The following is a 13592-nucleotide window of genomic DNA, read 5'->3' on the forward strand; positions in this document are numbered from 1 at the left end:
GCTGCTGTGCCCTCTTGCTGCCTTTCCGCCGAGATGGAATCAAATTAGCTTGTGCATTGAGGATCGCCCCCTTAAGGAGCAACCACTCTTCCTGCACTCCCCTCCCCCTGGGGTCATGGTCCCTTATGGCCCCACTGACAAGCCTCCTGAGCTTGTCAAAGTCAGCTTTTTTGAAGTCAAGGACTTCAGTGTTGCTGACAGACTTGCCAGCTTTATGGTGGATGGTGAAGGTGATCAGCTCATGGTCACTGTCACCCAGCTTCCCATCAATCACTAGGTCACCAATTAGGTCATCCCCAGTAGCCAGTACCAGGTTGAGCAGCGCTTTACCTCTGATGTTAGTAAGACCCACTTAGTAAGACCTGTTTGTTATCTGTATGCTTATGTGGATAAATTAAAGTGTGCTTATCTAACTGATACTGGTTCTAAATAATTGGAAACATTCTACTGGGCACACCTCAACTAGAACAAAAGTTCCTTGGTGATAAACTACAAATTGCCAGGTCTGGAGGTCAAACAGCTTCTAATTTAAAGTACATGTCCTTAGAGATACAATACCCCAAATCTATTTAGGGTACAAACCTAGGGGCAGATCCACTAAGTCTCAAACAGTGATCCTGTTCCACAAGCCATAACATTTGGTAGGTGACACCTCCAGTTTGAGTGCAAAGGTCTCAAGACACCAATGCTTGGGCTTCTGAGCATATGTACTAGAGATCCAGTTTGCCTCCTGCGTAAAGTCTGGTACTAGGGAGGGTGTCTATTCCCAAAGAAATCCAATACAGCAGGCAATAGCATATCTATGGGTACTGATTCAGAGAGGAACAAATATGGCCCTTTCTCCCCACAGGATTTTTTTCCACATCAGTAGCACATAAACAGCCCAACCATGGGGAGTCAGGCAGGAACAGCCCCAGGCTCCACAGAGTATTTGTGGGGGATGGAGGTGAACAGGTAAATGGAATGCCCTCCTCCCGAAACTTTGCCATAGGATGTGCATCTGCACACCCAGAAATGTGCCTGGGGAAGGGAGGGGGAGTAAATGGTGCACCAGGTAATGCCACCCAAGCACAGAGACCCAGGCCAAGTAAGATTCTGCTCTCCCTCCCCCTCCCCCAACCCTCACTCCTGTTCTCCAGGGGTCAGCATAATTCTCCCTCCACCCCTCTCCAACTCTGCCCTGGGTGCTAAAATATCTTGCTATGCCTCTGACAGCAGGCATGCTCATGGCACACTCAACACTCTCAACAAGAATTAGGTTCAGCTCAAAAACAACAGCAGTATTGGTACTCCACCCACCTTCGGCAAAATAGCTTGGAGGTTACAGTGGTCTATCAGAAAGTAGGGGATTGGATTCAAAGCCCAACTCAACCTAAAGCTATTTGAACTTGCATCTCTTCCGAAGAGAGTGCTGTAACCACCTCACTATAAAACAAACTACATGAGACACTGTCCTTTTCTACTGACCTATTCTACTGAAGATGAACCACTAGGCAGGTGAGAGTGAGAATCACGGCACCGGAAGGAAGATAAGCAAGAGTAACATTGATTCTGTAGCCTAGAGATTAGGGCATTAGTCACTGGAATGGGAAGGACAGGGTTCCACTCTCTTCCCCAGATTGCTTAGGTATTTTACATTTAATGATTATTTGTTAAAAACAGAAATAAGTCTAACAGCAGGCTCTCTGGATAAATCTTCAAGACTCCTAAATCTCCCCATTGACAGTATAGGGATCCTAGACACCAAAACCCCATAAAGTTAGATCACTGTCCTAGGACCAGGCACCTAAGTTTTTGTCATGCCTATACTTAAGTGTAGACACCAGCATGACCAAACTGGATCAAGTTCCTTGTTTTCATGCGACTATTTACCTCATCATTCCTTAAACCATTACATTGGGCTATAAAATAATACAGTACTTGATGCAGGCTTGCCCTGGAGCCTTGGCAAAGGAACACTATTTCTGCCATCTCCCTAATTTTAAAATCTATTTGCATGTAGTCCTTAATATTTCCACATATGCTAGGTCCCTAATCTAGAATCTAAAATATTGTGATTAAAAAAAGGGAGGGAGTTTGAAATGCTCAGTTAATCAAAGTATCTAGTTGACTGACCTTCCTTAGGTATTGTATAATTAGATAAAATGATTATTATTCACTGTAGGGAACACTCATTTGTTGACCCCCCAAGGGACAGGCTGCATGACCTAATTGGTCTTTTTCATTTTTAATTTCTCTAATTCTATGTAACTCTACAGACTTCAAAGCCTGATGAAAGTAATTCAAATAAACATAAGTTAGAATTTCGTCTATAGCCTTTCAATAGTATACATCTGTTTATTAAATGATTCTTTCTATCTCTGGCACTCGTAAAAGTATATAGTACAATTTCTATCCATGTCTTGAGACTATTTCCAGCTATACCCCGTTAAATAGTTTAGGAAATCCAGCACCTTGCAAGTCTCATTTTGTTCTGCAAAAGGTAATCTCACTTTATTTACCAGAATCTGGTCTTTAAGCTTATGATGATTTTATTTTAAGCAGTCTTTATTGATGTTAAAGGGTAAAAAGGTGATGGGGATTTACTAAATTAAAACAAAATAAAAATATCAGGTGATCAATTGACCCATTGCCAGAAAGCAATGGTTTTTTCTTCTGCCAAGTGAAAAAGGGAAACCATTTTGAGGACACATCTTCAGGACTGTTCTCTAGACAGATTAGGTACATTGCACATTTTAGGCAACACTACAGCAACAGACAGATGTGTGTGCACGATTACAAGAAAAATGAGCGAATAGGGGAGACAGGAAATTTAAGGATCAATTTTCATGATAATGTAAAGAACAGAAATGTGTGAAATAACTCATAATATAGAGAAAAAACTACTTAAAATTGAAGGTTTTCTATATTTCATTTCAAATTCAAATAGAGTCAATTTTCTTGGACTGTCAAAGGCAGATATATAATATTTAATATTATACATAATATAATACATATATGATTTCAGGATTATTTACCAGATAGATAGATACCATTTTTCCTGGAACATGGGAGGGTTTAATAATATATATTAAATCTCAGCATTATTTTCCAGATACAGATAGATACACAGATAGATTGACAGACAGATCAACCAATCAATCGATCTGGTAAATAATGCTGAAATTTAATATATATTATTAAACACTCCCATGTTCCAGGAAAAATGGTCAAATTGTGCTTAAACTTTAATATTTCTCATAGACAGACATGATTTTTGTTAAATGCCTCTCAGCATAAAAATTACGCAATTATTTTTATTCTTGTACGTTTATAAATGGAAAAATAGTCCATTCAATCAAAATAATTGTAATGCCATGTTAAACCAAATAGAAGGAAAACATGAAGACATTTTCACAAAACTGATTAAAATACAAATATGAAACTCCACACGTCTCTGAGAAGGCAAGAGTCTACAAATTGATACTTAGACACACCCCAGCAGAAAGGAAGAAAACAAGAGCTTCCTTCCTTATGTCCACATTTGTATTCATTGCTTGTCTCTGCCTAAAGCACATAAACTGATTAGCTGTGTTTATTGACATAATAGTTGCAGGCCAGGACACATGTTGAGAACCGTTATATAACTTATTAATAGGAATTATTACTTGTGAGCTGTCATAAGTGCTTACAAAGGAAAGGCTTCGTGATTCCTTTTTCCATTACTTTAGCAGTATGACAAATCTCACATTTGTAAAACGATATCTGCTTGCCCACAAGCTGTTAGAGTATTTTAACTATCCTAATAGTATCTCTTTTTTTAGAAGAAGGGGGAGTGGGAGAAGGGATGGATGGGAGAGGGGACTGAGGAAGGACTTCCCAAGCAAACAAAAACATAATACATTTTGAAAAGAACCACACATGATATTTCAAATTAAGCAATAAGCTTTAACTAAGAAAAGTCAGGTGTTTGGGCTTAGCTTTGATTAGTATAAAAATACAGAAATTAACTCAGAGAGGTGAGAAGTAACCATCCACCTAAGATGCTTTACATTTTCCGCATTCTAATAAGCTATTGAGATCAGCACTATTAACAATTTAGCATTATGAAGTCTTCAAAAAGAAAACGTATTTCTGGTAGCACTCTTTAACTTGTTCAGATTACATTATCTTCAGTAATCTTTAGTCAACATAGCTGCTATGTTTATACAAATCCCAAGGTCAAAATCAGAGAGTAATAGGATCTTTATAGGCATACCAAAACAATTTGCATATGCAAATGTGCACAGTCTGAATTAAAATGTTTATGTGCCTTGTTTGCTATGAAGGGACAACTAGTAATTCATCTAAGCATAAAGGCTTGATAAAGCAGCACAACAGGAAGAAAGGAAACAAAAGGCCATATCTCTACAAAAATTATTAGAGGTCTGGAAAGCATGACTTATGAAGAAAGGCTGAAAGAGCTAGGATTATTTATTGTTAGAAGAGAAGACTGATGGGGGATTTGATAACAGTTTTCAAATACCTGAAGGGCAATTACAGACAGGATGGATGTGGGCTTTTCTCTGTGGCCACAGAAGAAAAGACTAGAAGTAATGGAGTCAAGCTGCAGTGAAGTACATTTAGGTTGGACAGCAAGAACTTTTTGACTATGAAGATGGTCAAACATTGGAACAGGTCACCTAGAGAATCTGAAATGTTTTGGACAATTCCACCAGAGCAGGTTGGACAGCCTTGAGCAGGGGACTGAACTAGAGGACCTTCTGAGGTCCCTTCCAACCATACTTTCTCTGACCCTACATCTGGTTCTGCTATGCTAGACTTCACACCCAGGGCAGGAAGGAAAAGTTGTTTCTAGCCCTTGTTCTGTTTAAACATTAAGTCAGGACTGAACCTAAATTAAATGTGTTGAGATTGCTCCATCTATACCATCACTATAGTACACTATATGCTCTGGTTTTATTGCCTCAGGCATGGCTTAGCATATTCATAAATTACTTCTCCCAGTGAGGGAAAATGTGTAGTGTACAGCTGGCTAAAATGGAGGAAAACTACCTCCCTATGCAGAAACAAATCCAAAGCTGTAGTATCACAGGATCTGAGACACTGAGTAAAACAAAAGATGGCTTGTATCTACTCTTCATGAATGCTTGTGTTAGTGCTATGGGTTAGAGCAGCATACTTCAAGAGAGCGCCACACTTCAAGAGAGATGTGGACAGCATCGAGAGGGTCCAGAGGAGGGCCACTCGTATGATCAAGGGACAGCAGGGTAGGTCCTATGAGGAAAGGTTGCGGGACCTGAACCTGTTCAGCCTTCAAAAGAGAAGGCTGAGGGGGGATCTTGTGGCCTGTTATAAACTGGTTAGGGGGGATCAGCAGGCGCTGGGGGAGTCCCTGTTCCCCCGAGCGCCGCAAGGAGTGACCAGGAACAATGGTCACAAGCTGGCAGAGGGAAGGTTTAAGTTGGACATCAGGAGGCGCTACTTCACAGTCAGGGCGGCTAGGGTCTGGAACCAGCTTCCAAGTGAGGTGGTGCAGGCTCCCACCCTGGGGGTTTTTAAGAGGAGGTTGGATGACCACCTTACTGGGGTCATTTGACCCCAGTGCTCTTCCTGCCATGGCAGGGGGGCGGACTAGATGATCTGCTCAGGTCCCTTCCGACCCTAGAAACTATGAAACTATGAAACTTCAGTAGCTGTGTTTTCAACAGAGGTCCACAGTAGAAGCATGAGTAAGTACTAGCAATTCTTCCTCCTCTACTTCCATATCCTATCCAAAAGTAAACAACACCCTGCCTAACATGTGCATGCCACTGACTTGGTTACTTGTGCAAAGAGCCAGCAGTGTATGTAAAAGATCATATATATGGATAAAAACATCTATTTGTGCATAAAGTCATGGGAACTGCATGTACATTCTAGGAGTACAATCAAGCACAGATATTTTTTGGAACTCAGGCTCTCTATGGGCTTGATCCAAAACCAAAGACTCACTGACTTAACCAATCTGGATCAAACACTATTCCTCCTTCCAAAAGTAATTTTTAGGTTAAATTGGTTTGCTCATTCTAAAAACATTAAAGTGGAAAATCCATGCTAGTTTTATGCACTTATTATACACAGCAAGATTCTGAGCATTGGTTTGGCCATACACAGATTTACCTAAATCACTAAGGCATGTTACCATACCATGTTAATGAAATACATTGGCCATGGTCTAGAAACCAGCATTAAGTAAAATCCTTTGCTGGTGTGAAAAAGTATATGGCCAAATCCACAGCTAGTGTAATTCAGCATAGTTTGCACAACTAATCATACATTATTTGTACAGAATAGTACAAATAATGTCCTATCCTGATTTATGCCAAGTAAGAAACTGCCTGTTGGTTTTTCCAGCATTACTATACAAGTAATTCTGAATTGAAATGGGATATTTTGAATGCTTATTTGGATGTTTTATACAAAATGTACTTCCAGATCAGAACAATGTCATAGGTATGCCAGTGTCCGGGCTCTGGAAACAAATTCTCGCTATGTTATTACCCGGTAAAACTTTTCTAAATTAAATTTTTTATGGCGGTTTTCCAAACTCTTCATTCCATTTAAGCCTTTCTTTGACTTTTAAAGCATAATCTTATTTTGATCTTGCACACATACAGGACATTAAGAGATATTTCAGGGGATTAATGCCTTCCTTGTGTTGAACTTTTGCTGTTTATCATTTGAAGTGATTAGTACAAATGAGATATGAAGAAGAGAGAGAAATTAAGTTCAAACATAATTATTTTAACCAAGAAAACTTGGAGAAATGTGTCACTTCTTTTTCTAAAGATTTTATGACTGTTACTAAAAGGTGAAGATTGGAAAAAACTGCACTTTTGCCTATAAAAATGTAAAATAACAGCATTTAACCTGATGATCAAGGAAATTAACGTATATTAATGTCTCTCAATACCGAAGAGAGTAGCATGCCAACAGAATACACCTACTTCAAATTTACACCAGGTCACCCTGAAACGTCTAGATACAAAGTAGCTTGCAATGCCCAACTAAAGAAATATTACCTAGTCAAGAAAAATTCCAGGTTAAATCAGCTAACCTAACCTGATCTACAGAAGATTAACACGGAGAGAAGGAAAACACACTGGAGGAATTAAAGAAAGGAGTGTACCTATTGTCTCATGTGTTCCCATGATGTCTCTGGAGTTGTCATTGATCCCAACCTTCCTTGTGATTGCTCCTAACCTTCCTCTGGTATGCACTTCAAATATCTTGAAGTTCATTTCGTGAATAAAGCCACCCACATTCAAAATAGTTCAGGTCAATGAAGCTGGGCCAGTAACTAGGTGCACCAGGCTGCCAGCTATTTTTGTGCCCTCCCACCCAAATGTGGTGCCTAACATTGCTGTTCATGTCACTCCTCTCTCCCCTGCTCTGCCTCTCCTCCCCCCAACCCCCCTCCCCAACTACTGGATGCTACTGGATTATTGTCTAAAAAGACCTATTACTTCATTGATAACCTCACCACTTCCTAGCAACAACACTGTGTGGCAGCTTTCTTGAGCTCTGTTCCAACAACTGGACTGCCAGGGGGGAGCCATCAAGACACTGCAAACTGTCTTTGTGATTCTAGGTCCAGCTACGGGGGGGGGGGGGGCTGATGCTTCCCTCCACGGCAGCAGTGCCCTCCTCCAGCCGGCACCTGCCTGCAGGCATCCAGCTCATGTGGTCCCAGGGGGCACCGCAGCCATGGAGGAAAGCACCGAGCCCCTGTGCAGCTCAGGCAGTCAGGGAGCGGGGAGGGGAGAAAGGCTTAGGCTCTCTGCTTTTGTTTTTCTTGGGCAGAGCCTACCTTCCCAGGCTGCTGCCAGGCTGCCTGCACAGGCTTCCTGCAGAAGCCCTGAGCTGCAACGAGCCTGGTGCTTCACTCCATGGCTGTAGGGGCAACAAACTAAAACTCCTTGGAGGAGTTTTAGTTTGCTACACCCCAAGTCATTTAAGGTGCATCATGCTGCCGAATTTGCTACAGCAGCTGGAATTACTGCGAAATACACCACCGATGCATGCAAACACCCATACCATTAAAGCAGCACAAAAACATTTAACTCACTTTACAGTGTTGTGCACACATGCCCCTCATTTTGTCTACACACAGCTTAGGAGTGCAATTATTTTCATTAAAGGGAAAAATTGTGGTTTGGCGCTACTTTGTATCTATGTTGTGGCATTTAGAGTGTATGGGATTCTTAGAAATACGCTCAGATTAATTAATGACAGATCAATTGAAAAATAACCAAATAAACCTATACAGAATGATTTTACACTCAAGAAAAAAAATATTAAGGTTTTACGGAATTCTCTCTCTCTCTACGTTCCTGTCTTTATATGCATCACTGAGTGGCACACACATTCCACGATAAGTGTCCCAGGAAGCACAAGCGTTAGCTCTGTACCAAAAATGGCATGCTAACAGATAAAACGTAGCATCAGAAACAGCAAACTGTCCTGCTGAGAACCAAAACGAAGAATTCTTCTGTGCAGTTCAGCAGATTTTAAAAATACCCCATAGTTTACTCTCATTCTTTAATAAAAATAGAACAACAATTGGACAAAGTTACACGTTACTGCCTATGCTCTTATTTTGTTTTTGTACAGTCACTCTGTTCTACTGAGATAGCATCCACCATTATTAGCCACACTTTATTCAAGCCCATGTGAAAGAATCTGTCAATACTAAACATCGATTCACAAATCTTGAATGACTCCCATTTTTCCCATGTAGATGATGCTCTGAGGAGAACACAAATCCACATGGCCACCGATTAAGCTACAGATAATGTAGACTGAACCAGATGAACTTTTCCTCTACTTCTAACCAAAGATAGCGGGAAATTATTAGCTTTCTTGGTCAATTTTGCCTCCCATCAGGTACGATACCAAGATGCAAGTAACTAGTGAGTAGCAAACATACAATCTGATTTCCTGGCACTTTTGTCCATTTAAAAAAAATGTTTTTTAAAAGATTACTCTTGGTAGCCATTAGAAAGTTTGAACCTTATGTACGCCACAAAAATGCACTTCAAAATGATAGGGCTGATGAGCTATGAAGTAGCTATGTTTCTATTGGTTACCTAGAAAGGATGAAAATAGCTTTTGTTACAATACCTCTCTCATGCTTTGTCATTTTCTGATGCGCATGCAAAGATAGATTAACCTGCCAAACAACTTTAGCATTCTCAAAAGGCATGTGGCTTTCACTCCGGATAGCAGATATTATGTCTCTAGATGCCAAAACACCATCCGTTATTCTTTTTGAGATATATTGCATAGTGCTTCTTGTCCATCACAAATGACCCATGAATAAAAACTGCACTATTTTTTAAACTGTCCATCCCTTCAGTGCTTCAAGATATAAGACATATATCCAGATTGATGTTAGTAATGATGACTCATGCACCCTGTAATTCTACAAAGAAGATGGAAGAGATTACAATAAATAACATATTAGGATTTGGTTCACTTCCTGGACCCAAATGAACCATTTCTTCATGGCTGTTTAGCTCTGGCATCATGTACAGAACTTACATTAGTGACTGCAAGGGGTTCCATGAATTTAAAAACAAAGTAACCAGGAAGGTATTTGCCATGTTGGACAAATATAATTTAGGCGCAAAGCAGGTATAGTCAGAGCTTCCAAGGTTTGTAAAGTAGAAGCAGCAAGCCAAAATTGCCTTCTGTAACTTATGAGTCCTTCACATTTCTAGCTACTGTAAATCCAAAGGTAAATTGGATTAATTTACCATCATGGCAAGGTTTTCAATCCAGGGCTTTAGCAAGGGGTTCAGATGGGCATTAAATGGAGGAAGTGCAAATGACAATTACATGATACAATTATTTCAATTAATTAAGGACAGACTGAGTGATTTGCATTGCCCACACTGGAGTTCACAGGCAGCTGCATCTCTTAGGGAACACATGAAAAAAAGTGTTTACGCAATACACATTTTAGAAGTGTGTATCCTGCTCTCCCCCCTCCTGGGCCACTTTTTTTTTTTTTTTTTTTTTTTTTTTTTAAGTAGGACCCCCTACGCCACTACTCCCATGAAGTATAGGCACTCTTATGTTTCATGAACAGAGCTCTGAGAGTAGAATTAAAATTGCTCCAAGCCTTGGTTGCTTTCCTACCTATTTCATGCATAGTAATAAAGGGGCTCCATTTGGACTGTGCCAGCTTGGATCTCATGCATAACATGCACTGTATTCACTGCTGCTGCTTGCAGTCATGAAGTACTTTGTCTGCTCAGAGCCATTGCATAATTCCCCAAGCACATGAATATTCCTAGTGTCATACTCCAAATCATCCCCCCTACAACTCTTGTTACAACCTGCAGAAGAGCTGCAGGTTTTTACACTCCACAATTCCTGTTCCTTTTCAGGAAGGGGACAAAAGGTGAAGACTCTTTGAACTTTATTGCCATAAGTGCCCTGAAAAATTAAGGCACAATCTCATACTGGTGAAATTGCATCTATATGTGAAATTAAGGCAAAGCAATAAACCGTAGAGCTGTTTGAGCCAGAGCATCTATATGTGTACCTGGGACAACAGCAATTTGACCCAGGGTGGAGCAGGCTCCCAGCTGGCTGGGATGTCTGTGCACAATTTATGTCTACGGTCACCATCTACACATGCATTTCATCACAGTAAATGACCCCGCCATAAGATAGCCCTGTCCCCAACAGTACCATCTTACAGCATAGATTCCTGTGCCCTAATACTGGTGCACATGTAGATGGTGATGCTTTACCGCAGAGCTAATTAGTCTACTCCACAGTAAAACACATATGTAGATGCACTCACTGGGCATGTCTACATGAGAGGCCTTAATGCACAAGGGACTGCTCTAATCCGCATTAGCATGTCATGGTAAAAACCATGCTAATGTGCTAATGCTCAGGAGAATTAATCTACTGCACACTGGGCATCACAAAAAAAAGTTTGCCTTTGCTAGTGCACATTAACACAGCTACTGTGCCTTTACCTAGTACCTCATATTAGAGGTACTAAACTTAATGCGCAATAGCAAAGGCACATTAATGAATGTGTAGATGCACCCACTGTGTAATAAGGATGCCTAGATACTATAGCAGACGGGGACATTAGAGAAGCATTAATAAATACAGAACTAATAAATAGGTATAAATAACATGAGGAAAAGGAAACTCCCTTTCAAATGTTTAACAGTGAAGATCCATCCACAGAAGATCTAACAACATTTTTTAGAAGGAGAAAGGTAGCTGCTCTGCATTCATTCAGCTTGTTAATTTTCTGGCCTTTTTTACTTCTGTCATGTTACAATTTTTTCCTCTTTGCAACTTAACTTTCTAATCTTACTGCCAGTGCTTCATAGAAACAGAAGTTTCTATAGGTCAGTGCTGTTGAAGTAATTTGCAGTTACTGCTGCATTGAACAGGTGTTAATAAATTACATTTACACAGAAAAAGAATAGCCAAGTAATAGCTCATCCTGCATCACTTGGTTTCTGGGACTCAAGTAGTGCACAGTACTGCACAGGTTTTGAATTAATAGGCAAATGCATTAACACTATATTCGACTCAATACAATAAACAAACAGTAATTATTTGAATTACTATTGCCTTTTTTGACAATAAATATTTTTAAATACAATGCTGAGTAGCATATGAATGTTTCCATCATTACACCAACTCTATGTTGGCAGGTGTTAGTATTTTTAATGTCTCTCCACAGTACATATCTTACTATAATATTCATAAGACCTTTTTGCAAACTGCAAAAAGGGCAGATACCCGCACCCATACAGATCCCCAGTGAGGTCAAAGGAATTGGCCTGAACCATGGAAGATGACTCTGCCTGAGTCAGTGTCTCAATAGCATGAGATTTTTTTAGCCACTCACAGAACAGAGATGCTGGGGAGTTAAAGATGTGTAACTGCATGGTTTGTTCCTAGAAATGTGGTTCCCATTACTGATTGGTGTGAATACTAGATTTGCATAATCACTGCATGCTAAATTCACCCCTGTGCTTTGAGCCAGCATGAGACCTACATACTGCTTATATTAAGTCCCCCTTAAATCCTCATAATGGGGCTTACGTGAGACAGAAGTGGTGCGAAGGCCTTATACTGGCTTAATGCAGAGGGGTTAATTTCACCCAAAGGCCTTGATTCAGCAAAGAGCTTAAGCACATGCTTACTTTTAAGTATGTGTTTAAGTCCCGCTGATTTCAAAGGAGCTCTGCTGATTTACAGCAGCTGGTGATCTGCCTTCTGTCTCATTATCTAACCCTTACATCAATTTTTATATATAGCTATGTAAAAATAATCATAAAATACTTTGCATAAAAGCAACACTTTTCATCTGAGATTCCCACATAGATTTTCAAAGCCTTATCTGATAGTAAAGCATTGCTTACATACTATACATTAGACTACATAATAGTAAGTACATATAATTATACATAATCATAAGTCCATTTTACAGATTAGGATACTAAGACACTGAAAAAGGAATGAACAGATTTCTTCAAAAGCAAATCCCTTTTTTACCCATTTTTGGGGGGAACAAAAAATTGGTGATCTAATTTAGCCCCAGTTTGTGGGGGAAGGAGTTGTTCCATTTTGATTTGTTTTTGCACCTGAAAAACAATTTTCATTACCAAGAATCATTGAAGGCCAGGATGGAAGTCATTTCTTAAATTATTTGCCCAAAAGTTATTTACTGGCAGGTAGAACCTATGTCCATTTGCCCTGTTTCTTAGTCTAAACAACAAGTCATATTACTAAACTATGGCAACAAAATGCCACAGATTTACAGATAATATTGCACCAGCATCATGAAGTATAGTGCATAGGGGGTAAAAAGAAGGTACCGGGTAACATAGGGCTGCTGCAGGATATGCTAGGAAATCTGGCAGTCACACCAGATGACATAGCTAACATCTTTAACAATTTCTTTGCCTCCATCTTTTTGAGCAGGGACCAGGGCATCCCCCCCAGTGGGATCCCTGATGGACCCAGGGGAGGCACTGCCAGGCCCAGGGTCAGGGAACTTCTGGTGGGACTAGATGTGTTCAAATCAGCAGGTCTTGATGATCTCCACCTAAGAGCACTGAGGGAATTAGCAGAGGTCATTGCGGGACCCCTGGCATAGCTTTACAAGCACTCATGGTGCTCTGGCAAGTTGCCAAAGGACTGAAAAAGGGCCAATGAGGTCCCCATTTTCAAAAAAGAGAGGAAGGAGGACCCAAGAAACTACAGGCCCGTTAGTCTTACCTTGGTCCTGTGGAAGCTCTTTGAGAAAATTATCCAGGATCACATCTGTAAGGGACCAGCAGGGGGGATCATGCTTAGGAGCAACCAACAAGGGTTCATTCAAGGCAGGTCCTGTCAGACCAACCTGGTGGTTTTTATGACCACGCCACAAAATCCTTGGATGCAGATGTCACGGTGGTGGTAGTCTTTCTGGACTTTAGGAAGGCTTTCGACACTCTCTCTCACCGTATTCTCATTAAGAAATTAGGCAACTGTGTCATCATTGCCTACACAGTCAGATGGGTCACAAATTGGCTGGAGGG

The sequence above is a fragment of the Gavialis gangeticus genome, unplaced genomic scaffold, assembly GCF_001723915.1.
Source record: "Gavialis gangeticus isolate Ggan-Ray unplaced genomic scaffold, GavGan_comp1, whole genome shotgun sequence".
Taxonomy (NCBI): domain Eukaryota; kingdom Metazoa; phylum Chordata; order Crocodylia; family Gavialidae; genus Gavialis; species Gavialis gangeticus.